Genomic DNA, 18747 nt, shown 5'->3' with positions numbered 1-18747 from the left:
CATCTGATTGACCCCTTTAGCAACGCCTGCTAAGTTTCTCTTGAAATCCGTTCAGGGAAGGGTGGTCTCTCCCCTGAACATGCATGGTGGTGCCTGATGCCACGCTGAAGCTGGTCCCTGTGCTGGGTTGTCCCTTTGTCCCAGACTTGTACACCAGCCAGCCGAGGAAGTGCTCCAGCGTGATGTCTGGCTGCTTCAGGCTTCCCTCCTCCAGTGGGGGATGCGCTCAGCACGAGTGCCCCCTTTTTGGTCATTCCGACAGTTTTCAGATCCAGTTTTCACCGGTGCCAGAAATGAACCCTGTTTTAAATACAGCAATGTATTTAATGTAGAAGGTTGATGGAATTCAGACGGGGAAAGCCATGGCTTCAAAGTGAGCAACATCTGAAAGAGATTGTGGGCCTGAGCTGGAAAGAGCAGGGCTATTTCTGGACTTGCAACCCCAGAGGGTGTCGAGGGGTTGGATCTTGTCTCTCCTCACGTGGCTCCATTTGCTGGGGTGGGCACAACCTGTGTTAGGAGTGAACGTGGTTGTCTGCGTGGAGACTTTGGCAGACTCCCTAAAGGCTTCATTCCCCTCATCCCCCTGATGCCCCACCTGCCCGAATTTGACGCCGTGCAAAGATCGCAGGAGAGGGGCGTCCACTTTTTGTTTTCATGCTGGACACAGTCAGTGGTGACGTTCAGCGCAGGGACCCAGCAGGCTGAAGATCAAAGTGGGCTTTGCTGAGTGGCTTTTGGGCTGACATGAATCACCCCAGAGTGAGGAGGAGGACGAGCTGTGGGGAGGGCCTGAGGCTGCAGGGCCCGAGCCAGGCTGCTACCTGCCTGCCTCAGGGGGAGAGGGAAGAAAATGCTTCAGCCAGAGGGGATGCTGAGATGAGATCTTCTGCCCAGCTCCTCTTGTGCGAAGCCACCTTCTCTGTGGCTGTCAGACAGGGAGGAGGGGGCCAGGGGACAGCTGTGAGGGGGCAGCCAGCTCCCCAGAAGAGAAGTGGCTGGGCACTTCCAGAGGGCTGGTCCCCCAAGCAGGAGTTGCTGCCTGCCAGCAGGCCATCCGTGCAGAAGCGGCACCAGGGATTTTCAAGCACCTTTGCCCCATCTCTCATGGAATGGAGCACGTGGCTGCAGGGGAGCCTCATGCTTCCAGGAAAGGTGTTCAGTCACAGGTTACCCAACAGCATGAGCAGGAAACAAAGTAAATCAGGAATTGCGGATAACTGGTTTTAGGCCTGGGACATGGGCTGGTGGGTTGTTTGAGGCTGGAGGGTGAAGGTTGCCATGACAGGTTATGTGCATGGAGGGGGAAGGATTGCCCTGAGCCTAGGTTTTCTGCAGTGATCACCGGGCTGGCGAGGGACGTTGATGCTTGTGGCAGCATTGGTTGGAGCTGCCTTCCTTGAGTGTGGAGCAGGGCAGAGGAGCTGGTGGCAGGCACAGTGCGGGGGCTGGGTCTGGGGGGTGGCTGGCTTCATGGTGGGGTGGCTGCAGGCAACTGCCTCTGAGCTGCAGAGGAGTTTTTGCTCTGAACCTAGACCTGCATGGGTGGTATTTCTTCTCTGAGTTCTGGATAACTAAAAGTAAGTCTCAGTAGCTCCTGCGAGCCCTGAGCTCCTGTTACAGGATTAAGTTTCCAGCCTCATAGGCCACCGCCTGCAGCAGCAACAGTTCAGGAGGCAGCTGTGGCAGCAGTGCTGCAGGAGGCAATACTCAGGGTGAGCTGCTTTGGTTGTCATGGGCCCTGTGCTTGGGCCTTGTTCACCTTGGGGCTTTAGCACAAGCATGCCAGCTTCTTGTAGGGGTTGTCTGATGGTGGCTTTGTGCCTTGTAAACTAACAAGCCCAATGAGAATTGTAGGGGGGTCCTGCAGAAGTTGGTGAGCATTTTGCTGTTGACTGCAGTGAAGAGGACTTTACCTCTTCAAGTAGACTGTTCACTGGGCAAATGTCTCTGTAAGGATCTGACCAAAACTCAGTGTGTAAAAGCGTGTGGAAGCTGGAGTCCAAATTATCCTGTGTGTCCTGAGCCAGCTCACAAGGTTTGGAAAAACAAAACTTGACAAGAGGTCGTCTTCCTCCACCCCCCCGTATTTCTTTGCAACTTTTGTGCATACAGTTACAGGGATAGGTGAGACAAATTCAGCTCTGCAATGCATTGTTTGCCATAACAAACTCAGCTTCTGTGTTAGCTATCTCCTGGCCTGGCAGCATTTGCTCCTAGAGGAGAGCTGGTTTGTGGTGATAGTCCCATTTCCATTCCTGTTCCCTCTGCCTAGAAGCTTTTTCTAATATTTTAACTGTGACTGTGGATCCAAGTATTCCTGGAGCTGCCGGTGTTCTGGGATCAAAAACAGCCTGGAAGCTGGAGGTTTTTCAGATCTGCCTTCAACTCCTTCATTTTAGCCATGTCTGCACAGAACTGGTCACAGGGGAGGTGTTGACAGATTTGGCTTCCGCTTCTGCTCTGGTTGGACTCCCTGTGACTTTGGGACATTAACACTGCTGTCAGTTTGTGCCTAGCTGGTTTGAGTACTGGTTTCTGTTCTTTGCTGTGCTACACAGTGGGCAGGCAGGAGCAAGAGTGATCTTCCTCTTTCATTACCTGCCTTAGCTGCTGCAAAAGATGCTTGAAGCTTTTCTCCCAGGAACTTAATGGGCAGGGGGAACAGAGTGGGTGGGTGGGGAGGGCAGCAGTAGGAAGCAGAGAGAGAAACATGAATTAACGTTCTCCTGCAGAAATAAACCTTTCTACTCACCAATACTATTTTGTGTTTAGCTAGCATTTTCCCCCTGGAGCTCTATTTTGCTTTCTACCTTTCAGACACAATTAGTTGAGCTTATGTATCTTCTGTTCCTTCTATATTTACTTTGATTTGCCTGATACTTGAAGAATGGCATTAGGCCGAGTGGTAATTGGTAGGTCTCACTGGGCCTGGGTCAGCACAGGTGGATATGCTGATGTGAATGTCTTGCCTCAGACCTGCTGTCACTGGTGTGTCTCCTGCTCCTAGCAGTAATTCTGTAATGGAAAAATACGACAAAAGTGTCTGTGGTTTGCTAGTGGCTTGTTTCACTGCTTTGAGTTTTGGAGATCTTTTCCAGGTGAATGTCAGCAGCTGTGGCTTGTGTGCAGCTGACAGCAAATGCAGAGTGTGCTCTGTTGGGGATAGCAAAGGGAATTTTCATTTTGCTTGTTTAATTGGACAGGTGCAACTTAGCTGTGGCAGTGCCCTGTTTATGAGTTGGCCTGCTGGGTTTCCTGAGACAGGAGATTGGGCTACAGGGTGGCCCTCACCTCCTCAGCCAAGCGGTGTGGGACATGGCATGTGGGTACCCCTTGCTCCAGGCAAGCAGCATGGCATCCACCCAGTCAGGCCCACTGACTGTCATCCAGGAAGCCTATGATCTCGTTGATGCGGTCTTGTGTCCCCAGCTACTAGAGCTTTTGACCCCAGGAAGCCCTGGGCGGGAGACAGGCGGGCCTACAAGTGCTCTAGGTCTTCTGGCTCCTGGGTTGGGAGGATCTGCTTGTCAACATATGCCACCAGCCCTACCTGCAGGTCTGGTGCTCGGAGCACTGGCTGGGTGCACCTCTGGGTACTCTTGATGTCCAGTCTCATATCTTCCCTTCTAGAGACAGACTTAGAAATCATGTCCCTCTTCAAACAGCCATGTCCTGCTCAGTTGAGAAAGCTCTGCCATGAATGTTGCTTAGCAGGAGCAGATGTTATCTGTTGGTTTGTCTTGCTCTAATGACTTATCATCATGACTGTGTGCATTAAGTATTCAAGGGTAAGATAGTGTTGTTTTATATCCAATGGGCTCATTTCCCAACATTATTTTTTATTGTCATTTGCTTATCTAGTAGCATGTTGACAGATGCAACTGCCTCTTGCCTGGTCCAGAGCAAAGCACTTCTCTGCCCTGGAGTCTTTGCTGTCAGTTGTCCAGCTTGAGTAGTCTGCACTGCTTCCGTGGGACGGTGCTGGCTTTGGGGGGCCCTGTGCAGTACAGGTGCAGGGCGCTCCCATACAGTGTTGTGTAAGGCTTGCAAAGATGGGAAATGGTAAAGTTAAGGTTGGATACATCTCTTTGACTCTGTCTGCTCTGGTCATGTGTACTTTTTTATTGCTGTCAGAAGCAAATTAAAGCAATTTGGATCCCATAATGGGTTTGAGGAATCTTTGGGAAAGTTTTACATGTTGCTTCATAATCCCAAGGGCAAAAGTGCGCTTTCTCAGAGAAATGGAAACAAAGATTCTGATATGACCCCTTGACTTCTGAAAGTGATACCTTGCACATGTACCAGTGATAGCTGTGCTTTGATCCAGCTTGCTGCACATGCATGTGCTTGGCTTTCCTCCAAGACAGTGTACTGCAATGTCATTTTTGTCCAGCCTTAGATCCTCTAGAAGCCTGAAACAAACTGCCATTTCAACATTGCAGTACAGTGCAGACTCCAGAGCCAGACCGTTCTCATTTTCTTTCTAATCCCCAAGTGTTGAAAATGCTCTGGCACTTTAGCAGGCTCACCATTGCTTTGCAGGGTATATGCACAGTTGGCTGCATGTGACTAGGGGAGTACTAAAACATTTTCTTGTCATGTCACCTGAGTGTGCTTGTTTCTCCAGAATGCTGTTGAAGGGGCAGCAGTAGTGTGGGCCCCCAGTCCCTGTCCCTTTGCTGGCATCGATAAATTGCTTTTTGCTTTATTTGGGAAGGGCACTGGAAAGTACTTCTATGTGTCTCTCAAGAGTGAAAGGCCTAATGTTTTCCATTTCCTGTCTCCTTCTTCCCTATTCCCTATTGTGAAGGAGAAAGTCCTCCAGATCAGAAATTTTCCAGGCGCTTCCCTGCAGAGAATTTTGATTCAACCTGCCAGCTCATATTTATCAGGTGCACCCAGTCACTCCCCAGATGAAACATGGGGATGCTGGTGCATGGTGAACCTGAGTGGGAAAAACTGAAGCCACACAATTAAAATCCTGGGCATTTGCTAAAACTGTTTTTAATGTCTCCTGCCCTCACAGGCAGAAGATTGTGGACTTGAATTTGGGATGCTCTTGAAGTGTCACCAGAAAAGCTGTCAAATGTGTGCATGCAGAAATGGAGGCTTGGAAAATGCCTTTAATTGTGATTCCACCCTGCACAACACAGATTGTCATGCTTTGAGCTCAGGTTTGTTTGTATCAGGGACAGACATTGATGCAACAGCTCCTATTGGGGTATGAATATTTCAACAACTGAAACGATGCCTGCCTGCTCCAGAAAAGAGCTGCTTACATCCTTGTTTGATCTTTTTAGTGAGCCTAGCCAGCTCAGGTTGGCATCCTGGTTATTTATTTCCTACAGATATGGTCTCTGTTAGCTGTGCAGTGCTATGACTCTCCTCTCTCCATTCCAGAGGCTCTGGGAACTCAAGTTGGAAAGAGGTGAGGTTTCTAGCAAGAAAAAAGACTAAAGCCGCCAGAATTTACTCCCTTCTTTGTTTCTTTTTGAGGAGGCACTTTGCACTTTGTAGGATGCATGGACCAGAAAGAGGTTGGGTAATATTTGGAAGTATCTGGAGTGGTAATCTGTGGGGACAGCTTTCTCCTTTCATTTCTGCCCCACATCCTGCACCACACCTTCTCTCAATGGTCTTGATCTCTCTCTACTTCTTGCACTAGGGGGATGCAGAATCCTCCTCTCTAGTGGCATTAATGAATAATATTAAGCACTTCAGAAGAAATAAGCTGAGAGTAGAGCCTTATTCTTTTCTGCAGTGTATTGACAGTTCATGCACAGAGGCTGTGTCCTGGACTCTTCTTTTTGAAAGCTGCAATGGTATTGAAATGCTGGAACTGCTGGTACCGTTGTGTGTTTCTGAAGTAAAATGTCTCCAAAGCATCTAATTAGGGGGCACTTCCTGCAGCTATGATCCATAATGCGACCAGTGAGAGCTTTTGAGCAACTTGCTCTTCAGGGCATGCCCTGTCTTCTCCTATGGTCTGTAGAGCACTCTGGACACTCAGGGTGAATGCCACGCTTCTTCATGTAATAAGGAAAAGCAGTAGGCATCTGGGTATGAGGTAGTTTTCCAGTTTTAAGTCCTTGATGTGCTAAGAGGTCTCTCCTCTTACTTAGTGAGCAACAGCATGTGGATGAAGTTTCCAGGCCCACAGATGATGCAAGAGGTCAGTTACCTGATTCCTGAGTTTTGGTGGTTTTTTTGAGCTGCATTTCATGGTGTTTGCGTTGCTGATCCCAGCAGAATGGCGGAGCTGGGCCTCATGGCTACAGCTGTATGTGTGTGAGTCTCTTATTTGAGGAATACATCTACTGGAGTGGTTGTCCTGTGTGTAATTGGTTGTGTTCCAGAACAGAAATGATAAATTGAGAGTTATAGCTGTGTTATGTGTTCCAGGAAGCAGTCTGGTAAATACAGTCTCAAAGTCAACCCTCAGTAGGACTTACTTTTGGGCAAGGAGAGGAAAAAATTGTGCTCTTACGTATTCCAAACAGCCTCTAAAGCGTGAATTCTCATGAGACTGATGGCTTTTGTTGGTGGGGTCATTAGGCAGAAGATGGTTTGCATTGGTCTGCCCTGCAGTGTTAGTGAGACACGACATTTTGATCCGTGGAGCTGGCCATGTCTGACCACTGGTTCCCCTTGCCACAGACAGGGTGGCTCAGGCTGGCCCAAGCTCTGTCCCAGTATACTTGCTCACTTGAAATTTGAATGTTGGTGCCAGAAGGCAGTGAGCAGTAGGTGCGTGCTTCAAACATTTTTCTGCACTCTTGAAGATCTCAAAGCATATTTTCTACAAAAACTATTTTAAAGGTTTACAATAAATGGCTAAAATTCAGGCCTGGAGAAAAACCAGAGATGTGTTAAGGCAGGGTCTGACTGCTCCAGGGGGGCTGGGTGCCAGGTTGACTCGTGTCAGATACGTTGGAAACACAAAGATGAAGTCAAACGTCCAACGTCATCAGTAGGGTGCTAGAAGAGCAATGGAAGATACCAGTTAGAAGCAAACATGATTGAATTTTTGTGCCGTGAACTCACTGTGGGAAACAGTGGTGTTGGTGTGGCCAGGGACCTTGCAAACCTAGGCCAGTATGTGCTGAAATGATAGAATTTGGGTCCATGGCGACTAACAAGGACAATTTACGGTTGAACATTGCTTCATGTGTCCGGGAGAACAGCCCGGGCACCCGGAGGCTGCAAGGCTCATTCAAAACATAAAGGCTGAAGGAGGGACAACTTGGATGAAGAATTGCTACTTGTGACTTATTAGGTGTTAAATGCATCCAATACAAGGAGCTTGTGAAAGGATCTGGATTCAGGATGTGCGTGTGCATAGCAGAAATGTTCTGGTTTGTGACTGTTCTGAGCAAAAAGACAAGGCCCCCCTACCCCCTGCTCAGCCACCAGTGCAGGCTGGTTGCTGAGCCGAGTGTTGTAAGGTAGCCATTACACATTACGCAGGTGGCCATGTAATGCAGCGGGATTTATAGTGGAAGATGTAGGGACTCTCTGGGGATTGGGGATTTAAAGGCTTTTTAGACACTTTGCATTGCGTTTCACTTGTACGTGTTTGGGAGGGGTGTCCTTGTATGCGTATATATCATATGCAAACGTATTTTGAGTTGCTGTGTGTTTTGTCTGAATTTAGAAAAGGAGTGATTTGGAGAAAGAATCCTCCAGGAAATGTTGTTTTTGCAAGCACGGGCCTCTTGACTGTGATTTGCGGGGGAGGAAGGAGTGGGAATGAGGGGGAGGTTCACTGAGGTTTTCTTCTTTTCTTGTAGCGTTTTGGGAAAACTCCAGCCAAGGCCCACATACAGTCAAATGAATCAGCCTCCCTTTTTGCCATAAGTAATTGGCAGCCCTAGCTGCAATGCAGTTTTGATGTATGGCTAATACGCTTTTTCTTGGTTGATTGAGAAGAAACACTGCAGTAAATGCATGATGTTGAGTTGGCCTTTGTATAGAGTCTTTGAGCTAGTAGGGAGATACTGTAGATTTCTTGAGAGGCTGGAATTTGCTGCAAATTATATTCTGTAGTCTGAAGGCTGTCGCTGTTCATCTGCTACAGAAAATACATTTCTTGTTGTGTACAAGCGTAGAGGGCACTGTAAGCTGGCACATGGCACTGTTGCTCAGTGCAGGGTTTCCTTGGAAGAGTCTCATTTTATAACAACTTCAACAGAATATTCATGTTCTTAGATGAGTGACTGTTCCCGTGCTGACAAATAAAGCATTTTGGCCTTCTCATATTCCTGTAACAAAATGAAATTCACTTGTTCTCTAAAGCATCTGGTGCCAATTCAGACTGAGAGCTTTCTGTGTCTGCTGTAGGATTTCCACTGGGCTCAGAAAACTTACCAGACAAGCTCAGCATTCACCACTGGAAGTATCTGGAGTAACTGGAGGGCTTTCTTGTCCTGGAAACAGGACGTGGAGCAGTTGCCCTTGGCAGGCTAAGACTTGCCAAATGCCTTTTATTTCCTGTTGGAAGCCTAATTTTACATGGAAGGGCTATATTACTTTCACAGCTGTAGTATCTGTTGGTAAATACTGGCTTTAATAACATACGCTTCATGTTAGCAGAGTAACAACAGTGAGGGATGAATGTCAAGCAATGAAATAAGTGTGCTGAACTGGGGCAGTAACATCAGTGTTCTTTTACAATCTTTTACATGGTAAACACCATACCTGTTATTTTCATAGCATTTGAAAATTCATTAGAAACGAGTCCCTTTGAGGAATGTGTAGTCAGAAATGTGATTAACTCAGCCTTGGAGTTTTAGTCATGGCCAAGGCTTCACTAAATGCTGTCTAAACGGAGAAAACAAGCCTGGCCTCGAGTTACTCTTTCATGGGGTTGCTTCATATACAGGCAGCATGTGACCTTCCTCCCTCCAGTTGTTCTGCGGGGGAAGAAAACATTCAAAGAAAGTATAAATGTAAAGTCTTCACAGGTGGCAAATAAAATGGTTGGCTTCATAGTGCTTTGCACCTGAAATGAAACACAAAAGTGGCTATTTTTGCCCTGCGCCTTTGTAGGGGGCAGAGGGGACTCTTGTATGTTTGAAGATGCAAAGACATAGAAAGCAGAATGGCATCTCCTTTCCATGCATACTTAGCTGAGCAACACTCCTGCTTGTTTGGTTCAATGTGTTATGTGTATCTGGAGAGAGATTATATCCAGGCCAGCTGGGCTGAAGTTTGCTCTTTCTCTCTCCAGTTCACTGGACAAGTGTTTTACGTTTTCTTCAGCATAACTTTAAATGGACATTGTTTTACCCTGTTCTGGAAGGGCGCTGGTATTTCTACAAGTCATGCTGTCATGTAAGTAACCTTTTTTTTTTTTCTGAACAAGGTCATTACATCATGATGCAGTAATTCTCTGCCTGTGGGATAAACCATTCTCTCTGTCTGTGTCTCTGTCTACTGCTCTTATCTGTGTTTGCTCTTTCTTAACGTGTGCATGAGGGGAGGAGAAATGAGGGGAGAACAGAAGTTTTGATTCTGGCCTGTTAAACTATGTTTAGAGAGAATAATGCATGGGTTGCGAGATGCAAAGAGCTGTTGTCTCACAGAGCTATTGCTTTGATACTTTATCCACAAAGAGAAGCTCCAGAGTCTCAAGTCAGAAGAGCCTGAGGATGAAATTACACCTTTGTCAGGCTCTGACAGGTTAAACTTTACGGAGATGCAGGTAGCAAATTATCCACAGACTGAATTGCAAAGAAGGGCTTTAAAATGGGCTTTAAAAACCTGCTGATGGAGTGGATAAAAATAGTTCTTGTATCCCTCTTTTTGTCTGTAGAGCTAAAAGCAATCTACAAAAGAAGGACAACATCTTTATCCTGGTCCCAGCCCAGAGGAACCTGAGAGATGGAGCAATGCCACTGTGGGTGGAATGGGTCAGCATGGGAACCAGCAGCAGGATCCAGCCATCTTGCTGTCTGTCCCATTGCCTGCCCGGTAGACTAAGTTGCCTCCCTGCTTATTGCAGCTTCTAATTTGTCTTGGATGTGTCTGTGTACTTTTTCCTGAGTCAGTTTACACCACAATATATCATTTATGGCCAGCCTGGGGTGTGCCCGATGAAGTATGGTTCATAACTATTTTCGATTCATTTATAAAGGGATTAGGTGACGTGGTTGCCTGGACAGCAAGGACTGTACTTGGTGACCTGGCGGGTCTCTCCCAGTCCTGTGTTCCTATGTAACCTGAGGTGATGCCATCTAAGCTGAATCAAGATGCCAGTGATGTAATTTCAAACTGTCTGGCCTGAGTGCCAGTGAAGTCAGGGAGGCTGCACATGTGTAAGATAGGATTGGCTTTTATCCCGTCTATTTTGCCCAAATAATAAGTATAAGATAGGAAGGGTTTGATTCAAAATGAAACCAGTTAACTGAGCAGAGAAAGTAGAGCAGATGTGTTAGTGGTTGATTCCATCTTTCACCTGCTCCAAGAGGAAATAGCCCGTTGTATTTTACTGTGCAGCTTAGAGGTCTGTTGCGGATTAAGACAAATAACTAAGTTGAGTCATCAGGTTGTAGTGTCTCAACAAACTGCTTAGAAAGATGTCAGGCCCTCACTGTGGGTGGATGTTAAAGTGGCAGAGCTATCAAAGAAACACATCTAGAATCACAAGAAGACTTCACTGTTACCATCACGCCATACTTTATAGTTGTTCGGAGCATGGCAGTGATAGAGCACGTGTCCTCCAAGCTGGAAGTGACAGACTCCCGTAGCTGTCAGCAGGACAGGACTGTGATGGACACCTTGCAGGGCATGCTGGCGTGGGTGCAGTTCTGCGCTCACATGCCTTTGCATCTATCAAAACAGACATGTGCATCAAGTTGCTTGGAGTGCAAGCAGAGGAGCTTAGATTGGGCTGTGCCCATCTGTGGAGACTTAGCCATGGCTGAGTAGTCCCCATTGCAGTCAAAGGGGACACCAGTAACAGCCACTATATCCTCATGGTAGTATTTCTATGCTTTGCGCTTGTCCCTAATTTATTATATCCCCAAATCCAAGAGCCTTCTGGCTCACAGCATCTTCATCCGTGTTTCAGCTGTGCTGCCTCTGTTGATGAGAATAGGCTCTATGTAGTTTGGTCCAATGTCAGAGTGTTTTAATGGAGAAGGACAGATTTCTAAATTAGATTAATTCATTATGCTCTTTTATCATTGCCTGTTACTAGAAAAATTCTAGCAAATGAGTTTGTACTACTTGATTTGCATTATTTGCTTCTGCTCAATTCCAGCAGAATCTTTGGACCCAGATTCCAAGGGAATGACTTATGTTGTAGGAAAACATGGCCACAGGAGAACTTCCCAGCTATTAGTTATGATAGCTTTGACTTTTCAGAGCAGCATTGATTTTTATTGCTTCATGTAACTTGTGATTTGCTGAATTATAGCTGACAGCAGCTTTTCCCTGTCCTTAAGGGGTCATTCTGCATACATGTGTGCATTTGAAAACTGCAGATTCTCATCTTAAAAAGAAAGTCCTCTAAACATGCTTAGCTGAGTGTAATACCTTTCCCTTTGCACTTAGTTTTAAAGCCAAATGTCATAAAAACAACTTTCAGTGCTTTGATGTGGGCTTATAATTTTCTCATGGATGCTATTAATATTGCATGCCCACTTGCTCCATGGTGGGTGTCAGCGCTTGCTAACAGCAGCCATCTGTGAGAAAGGAGCTGCTTCCTGGCATGGAGTAAAATTTAGGCCAGCTGTGGATGCTGGAACCACATCTTAGAGACTGTCCCTCTGGGCTCTCCCTTCCCTGTGCTTTGCCTGAGACTCTGCACTGAGCAGAATTTCTGGTACCCAGGATCCCGCAGCTTGTGGAGCTGCATTTCTGTATTAATGTCTGTGCCTCACACTCTAAGGCAGAAGGTAGGGCCTGAATTATTACCTCATTGGGCTCATGCCATTGTCATGCCAGAAAGCTGATATCCATCAACTCAAGGGACTGGTCCATTTCAATCCATTTAACTGTGACATAGTTACCAGTCACTACCATGACGTAGTTATGCTTTTGTTCAATTTGGGCAATACTTGAAACTTGATGTCTCACCCTGCACCCATTCAGCACAAGTGGTGTTTTATGGGTCTAGTGAAACAAGTGAAAGTGCAGTTGCAACTCTGGCCTGACAGTTTGGGGAAAGCTGGTTTTCCTGTATTTTTTCACATGGTGTTGGAAAAATCTTATCACTCTGCCCTTTAGCTTTAATTCCCGGAAATGCGAACAGGTTAGAATTGAGAGAGCACAGGAAAACGAACAAACTCCAAGCAGCATCCCACGTAAGTCCTACATGTACACGTACACCTACACGTAAGTGTGTTTTGCCACATATTGAATTGTTTTGCAGTCAAGCTTCTGGGATCTGAATGGGTTTTCAAACCTGTATCAGAGCTCAGTGGTGAGATTACTTTCAGCAAATAATAATCTGTCCGTACTGTTTTCTTTGTCTGTGTTAACTATCTCACTAGGGGTTTCATGACACACCTGCTATCCCAGAGACCAGTCCTTATGAAAAATAATGGCCTTTGGCCAAGTCTTGCCTCCAGTTATGTGGTCTGACCTCAAGTTTTCATTTAATTTACATAATTGAGGTTTATAAAATAGCTGTGTTTAATAACTGCATCTATTCTCATCTTGATGACACACCTAAATAGCATTTGCAATAGGAACATGGTTGGAAGATTTCTGCTGTTTTCCAGCACACATTCATCCTTTCTATAGCTCCCTTTCAAAGTCCTTTCCCTCTCAGAAGATTTCCTTTCTCAGAGTTCTTGGGAGAGGCATTTTGCAGATCACTGCAGGTGTAGGCCAGAAACTCAGAAAAGGGCTTCTACGCTGGAGGTGCTTCCTTATAGACAGGGAAAATAGGCGGTTCTGCTGTCCAAGCGGCCTTTAGAAGAATAGAAACTTGTTTCTTTGAGGACAAACAAACCTTCTGCAAAGACTTAGGAAGTGATTCATCTCGATTTACACAGTCTGCCATATCAGCTTGTCAGACTGGGATCATATGTTGCACTTTATGATATAATGCCCCTGAATGTGAATCAGATCAAGACACTCTTACAGTTTGTAGCAGCCAAAGTTATATTAGTGCTGCTGATAATTGGTAAGAGAGTATAATGATCTACCCGGATAACCATGAGACTGAGTTCTATCAGTAACACTGAACACTCACGTTCTGGTAAAGGCCCCAGCTTCAACTGTTGTGAAACTTCTGAGCTGGCAGTGGTACAAGCACAGAAAACAGGCACAGATTCTGCCTTAGTGGCCAGTCACATACTGGCCACATATAAGTGTTGTGGGGGATCAGAAGACAGATTAGGCTAGAACTGGGTTTGTGCTTTTCTTCTTCAAACTTCTGTCATAGAAATCAGTGGAACTAGTCAAAGGCGAAGGGGCAGAGGAACTACCCTCTTCAGCTCACAAGTCGTCTGAGGTTTGTATTATATGATATGAATCCTGTTTCAGACTTAAAGGAATGCAGTCTTAGATTCTTCAGCAGCTCCCAATTTTTCCATTGCAAATACCAGAACCACTGCTTAACCACCACTGTGGTGATTTCTGGGGAGAGGCCAGGACCTGACTGGGCTGTAGAAGCACCAGTAGCCATCTCAGTCATATAGGTGGGTTCTTGATATTGAAGATGTTAGCTTTGGACAGGCCCTGAAGGTAATGTGCAGGAATATGTGCTCAGTAAGTCTAAGTAACTCCTGCTTGGCAGATGAGTAGAAGTATTTGCTCTCCACATGGATGGCGAGACACATGCAACCAGAGCAGGATTCTCCTGGGAGCTGAGCACTGCCTTCTGTTTGCACCTGAAACAGGCAGTAATTCCTCTGCTGCATTACTGAATCCCGTCATATTCTCTGAAAGCAAATGAATGAAATTTTGGTCGTGGTTGGCAAGAAATTTATGGATAAGATGTTCAGCACAGGAATTTTGTGTCAGGGAAGTCCAGGGAGTAAATGCAGGAATGGTATGGATTCAGGTGGAGGCCTTGAATGAGGAGCAGACAGGCTGTGCAGTGAGGTCTGGTGGTGTTTTCTGATCAGGCTGGCATTTCTTTCTGAATGAAGATTGAGACAAGCTTTGTTTTGCCAGAGAGAACGTGGAGGCTCTCTGTTTCATTGGTAGATGCTGTTTCTTGTCTCCTTCATAAAATCCTTGATGGAAGAAAGAATTCTTTATGGCGAAAAGGGTTCATGCCAAGTAAAACAACAAGAGGTGGTGGCTTGAAATAGAGTTAAGTATTTCTAGGAGAAGCACGAAATGTATTCTGTTTTCAATGTGTGCCTTAATGCCACATCTTAGATTTTCCTTGATAGCATTTCTAATCTTATCCATTCTCTACCAGTATTAGTTGCAGCTTAATGACATAAAATTATATTGGTTCTTTATCACTCAACTTGCCAAGTCATTTATCTCTTGGAAGGAAGGATGGAGAGGAAAATTTATTGCCTCTCTGCTCTTGATGTTCTGCAACGCAGATGCATATTTTGCCAAAGCCTTGGGGAAGGTGCATTATCTGAAATTGCAGGCGATTGCACACCTAGAAGTGGAGGTGTTGCACACTGCCTGCACTGATAATCTAGCCAAGTCTTATTAAGACTTGGTTAAGACTAGGTTACCCTATATCCAGAGTTTGGTAAAAAGGAGATTAGTGGGATAGCTGGATAAAACAGTAATTTCTGATGTGTGCACATACAGCACTTGCATGCACATTGATTGGATTTTTGACAGCTGTTGCCAGCAAGTTATCAAAACAGATTTTTTTTACTGAGGATAGATAGGTAAAGAGTAGAGGTGTGTAATTCCTGGGGCACCAGAACAACTACAGTGTTCTCTTGCAGGGCATAAGGTGACACTGCGGCTAGAGGGGAGTACATCTCCATGGGCTTCTCCGTGGAAGTCAGCGTGGGCCAGCCACTCACCAGAGCACATGCTGGTGGGACAGGGCTGCGTCCTGTGCTGATGTCCCCTCTGGAAAAGTGAACTCGGGTGCATCTTTAAAAATTGCAAGCACAGCTTTGGTGAAGACTAGACACTTCTTTGGTCTTTTGACTTACAAAGAAATGAACGTAATCTGTCCTGTCAGTCTTGGTGGAGGAAGTTCTGGGCTTGTCAGAAAAGTGGCAGTGGGCAACTTAACTCTTTCGGTTGTAAATCACCTACTTCGAGTGGTGTGCACACCCAGTGTAAATGTGCTTGTGCAAATTCCAGTCTTTGCTTCAATCCATTTTGTGCAGTTGGATTGTCAAATTAAGTAATACTGGCTGCTGAAAGAGTTGGGCCTGCTTCAAATGTTAAAGATCAGATTGTGATAAATCATTCTATAAGGAGAATCTGGCCAGTGTCTTCTGTACTGTCAGTTTGGGTGAAGAAGCTGAAGGGAAGGCAGATGAATGAGTTCCAGTAGATTCAAGTCCTGGTGGTCCTCTCCTCCCCTCTGGTGGGAGTTACCGTTCTTGGAGCCAGGTTGCAAGAATGTGTGCCTCGGCCTTTGTCACTGTGGAGTTGGAAAGTTAGCCCAAATCCCTTCAGTGGCACTTTGGGCTACATCACCAGATGCTACATACACATGGTTTAGTACAGACACATCTTCCTTTCTGCCAGCTTTTCTGGGTGAACAGTAGCTCTTGGCAGAAGGGCTTCTTCACATAGTCTCACAGGGCAGAGTGATATCACACAGCTACATTTGCATGTTAAGAGCATGTGGCCTTGTGCCCTCTATCTCCAGAGCTCTCTTAAAAGGTTCTAGGCCAAGATCATCGCTCACTTGTTATAACTCACATGCTGTGCTTGGAAGAACTGATGCACATTGAGTCCAGCATCACAGATTCATGGGAAGGACAGATCCAGGTTGCCTGTGGCATGTGTATCAGAGAGCCACAATAATAGTAGGAAATGACAGCAATACCTCACTTTCTATCTTTTCCAAGCACTCTCCAGCCATTAACTAATTAATAATCTGCACAAGGGTCCCTGGGAGGTGGCCAGCAGGCTGGCTCTTTGTTGGAGGGAGATTGAGTGGAGATTGTAACATCCCTGGACTCCTGAGAGCTCAGTGGGTGATACCCTGGTCACTGTGTGTACACAGCACCACTTACAGGTAAGTGGAACCTGACCTCTTGCCCTGTTGTAGGGCCAAGTAGAAATGGTTTTCTCTTCTGTATCTCCCTGGCACTAAGACCTTTTCAAGCTTTTCAGAAAAGAGTGGAAGAAATGCTATTAAGAAGTTTTCACAAAGGAGTGGAAAAACTCTTCCTGGGGAATCTGGATCCCCTGCCAGGATACCTGACAGGCTGATGCCTGCATTGAACCCAGGTTTTCCACTCCTCTTAACAACCCCAAGTCCACACTTTCCTCAGCTGCTCTCCAAGGGAAGAGAAATGCTGTTCCCTCTCCGTTTCACCCAGAGACACATCCTTCTGATGAAGCCTTCCAGAACAGCAGCATATTCCCATGAAAAGATTCTCTTTCAAGCCACTGACATGTAACTTGCTGAAAAATTCATGACCAGCTCCAGTCAGAGACCTTGGCTCTCCCAGGAGCATGGTCTGTGCCTGTTGGAATGCAATGTGCCTGCAGGGAGGCAGAACCCTAAATACAGGATCAGTCCCAGGTGACCAGGGATTTGTTACAGCATAATTGTAGCCACTGAGAAATGAGGGAATTGAGGCACATTGTAATTATGCAGTTGGCCGGAGTCCCTGTGATAAGTCAGTTACAGAGCAGAAGAGAACATCAGATTCCTGGCACTTCTTCCTGTGCTCCTGCACAGGGAGGCAGGATGGGAAAAGCCCTTCTGATTTTTGGATTTGATTTGGATATTGAAGGCTGTATTTTTGAAAGACCTTAGCTCCCCTTGAGAACAGCAGAAATTATGGGGATGCCAATAGCAGAATTAATCAATTTTTTGAAAGAAATTGGCCATTAAGTGGTGCAGCTGAAGGGGATCAGAGGCTGCAAACATGCAGAGGGGATGTGGTCAGTGCATCAAGCAGAAGAGTATTCAGTAAGTGATGCAGGCAAGTGTCTGAATGTACAATTTAATTCAGAATATAGATTTGATATATTAGGTGCTGTGAGTGCAGGGGGCAGAACCTGGGAACTCCAGCTGCATTTCTTGGTTGGAGAGCTTACAACTGCTAGTGGTGAATTCTAGGCATCAAGAGGAGGAGTTTGGGCTCTTGGGGTATATATCAGGGACAGGTGGTGGCATGTTTGTTAATTTATTTCATTTTTACATCCATAGATTTATTAGGGCAATTTGGAGTGGTAATTTAATCTCTGTGCATTGATTTCCTAATTTGTAAGCTCTTTGCGGACTGCTGCCTCTGTTCTAGCTAGCTCAGGTAAACTGTTCAGCTTCTGATGCTGAGGGTGAGCTTTATCTGGCACAGGCTGTGTGGTATACAGGCTGCAGTGTCTGGGGTTTTTCTCATTTAGGCTGAAAGGCTGAGACTTTTGGCAGTGGGAACCCCAGGATTCTGGCCCTGGCTCTGCAGGCAGGTGTGTGATTTGTCTTATAAGAATTCACTGATCACTCCAGAAGTTCTTTGAGATTATCGGATTTAGGGATGGGTGTTACTGACATTTACCTATACAATGTCAAGGTTTTAATTAATTGTAGCTGGTGAAGGCCTTTGTAAATCCGAGATAAATGACTCTTCAGATGCACAAAATGTTATCATTATGTATAAATATTTTCTAGATAATGGAAGAAAGCTATTTTAAAACAAAGTAATCCAGGAATGAGATCTGTATAAAGTGTTGCATTTATTTAGGAGCTGTTGCAGACTGAATTGGATCTGAAGATAATGAAATAGTAATAAACCATGATGTGATGGCCCACATTTTCCAGCAGAGGCTCATTCAAGTGTCCACACCATTCTGCGTCAGCCCAAATTAGACTAGAGGGTCCCAAGATGAAATGGAGAGGCTTGCCCACTGGTATAGCACGACTTTCATGTGCCTGGCATGCACAGAAAATAATACAGGGCTGCCCATTCTGAGCCATGAGCTTTGCCTTCACACTTTTTTTCTTCCCAGGGTTTGTGCATTTACTAGCTGGCATCTTGGCATTTGGCCCCTGTGTGGCAGGCAGCCTGGTTTTCGGCGTGCTGAGCCTTAGAGATGTCCTTGACTTCAGTGGAAGCAGAGGGAACTTAGTCCCTTGCAGGATTGGGCCAAGCGTGTCTGAGTCAGAGAAAGGGCAAGCAGCCAGGGCACTTTCCTTACAAAGGCGAGGAAGTTGAATTCATTTCGTTCTTAAAGGGGTGTTTAGCTCCTCAGATTGGAAGGGCCCACAGAAACCTGATACAGCATTACTGGCTTCTATTCGGTGACTTCAGTGGGAATTGAATAAGACTCTAAATGTGTTAAAGTCTTTGCACTTTTAGCTCTAATGATGATGCTGATAAGCAGAATTGAACCAAAGATAATAGAGGAAAGAGCTGTCTTCCCTGTACTGTTATCTGGTTTCTCTTGATAGAAATGTCTGCATCTAGATTATTTTAGGGTTTGTTTTGTTTCCCTGTGGTATCATACTCTCTTTAATAAATAATTTGTGGTTCTTTGTGACAATTTTCTTTACTCCTGAAGAGAAGAGATCCAGTTTCGTATCCCTTCTGGCTTTGAGGTGTGTAGTTGCAAACAGCTTCTACCATCTCTTTTCTTCTCAACATTTCCTCCTGTTACAGTTGTGCCTGCACC

General features: G+C 45.7%; 1 protein-coding gene across 4 annotated transcripts in view; it reads left to right on the top strand.

Annotated features, from left to right (window-relative positions):
• PAK3 (p21 (RAC1) activated kinase 3) overlaps positions 1 to 18747 on the top strand; it is a 150456-nt gene that overhangs the window by 65093 nt on the left and 66616 nt on the right. Inside the window, exon 2 of one of the 4 annotated variants that reach the window (XM_074882657.1) lies at positions 9233 to 9336. The exons of the other annotated variants lie outside the window; for them this stretch is intronic. The gene's annotated coding sequence lies outside the window, so the exon portion shown is untranslated. The remainder of the gene's footprint in view (positions 1 to 9232; positions 9337 to 18747) is intronic. 4 annotated transcript variants of the gene reach the window in all.

This window comes from Strix uralensis, chromosome 13 (assembly GCF_047716275.1).
Source record: "Strix uralensis isolate ZFMK-TIS-50842 chromosome 13, bStrUra1, whole genome shotgun sequence".
Lineage (NCBI taxonomy): Eukaryota > Metazoa > Chordata > Aves > Strigiformes > Strigidae > Strix > Strix uralensis.
Note: the sequence above shows the minus strand (reverse complement) of the source record. Positions and strands in the feature narration are given on the sequence as shown.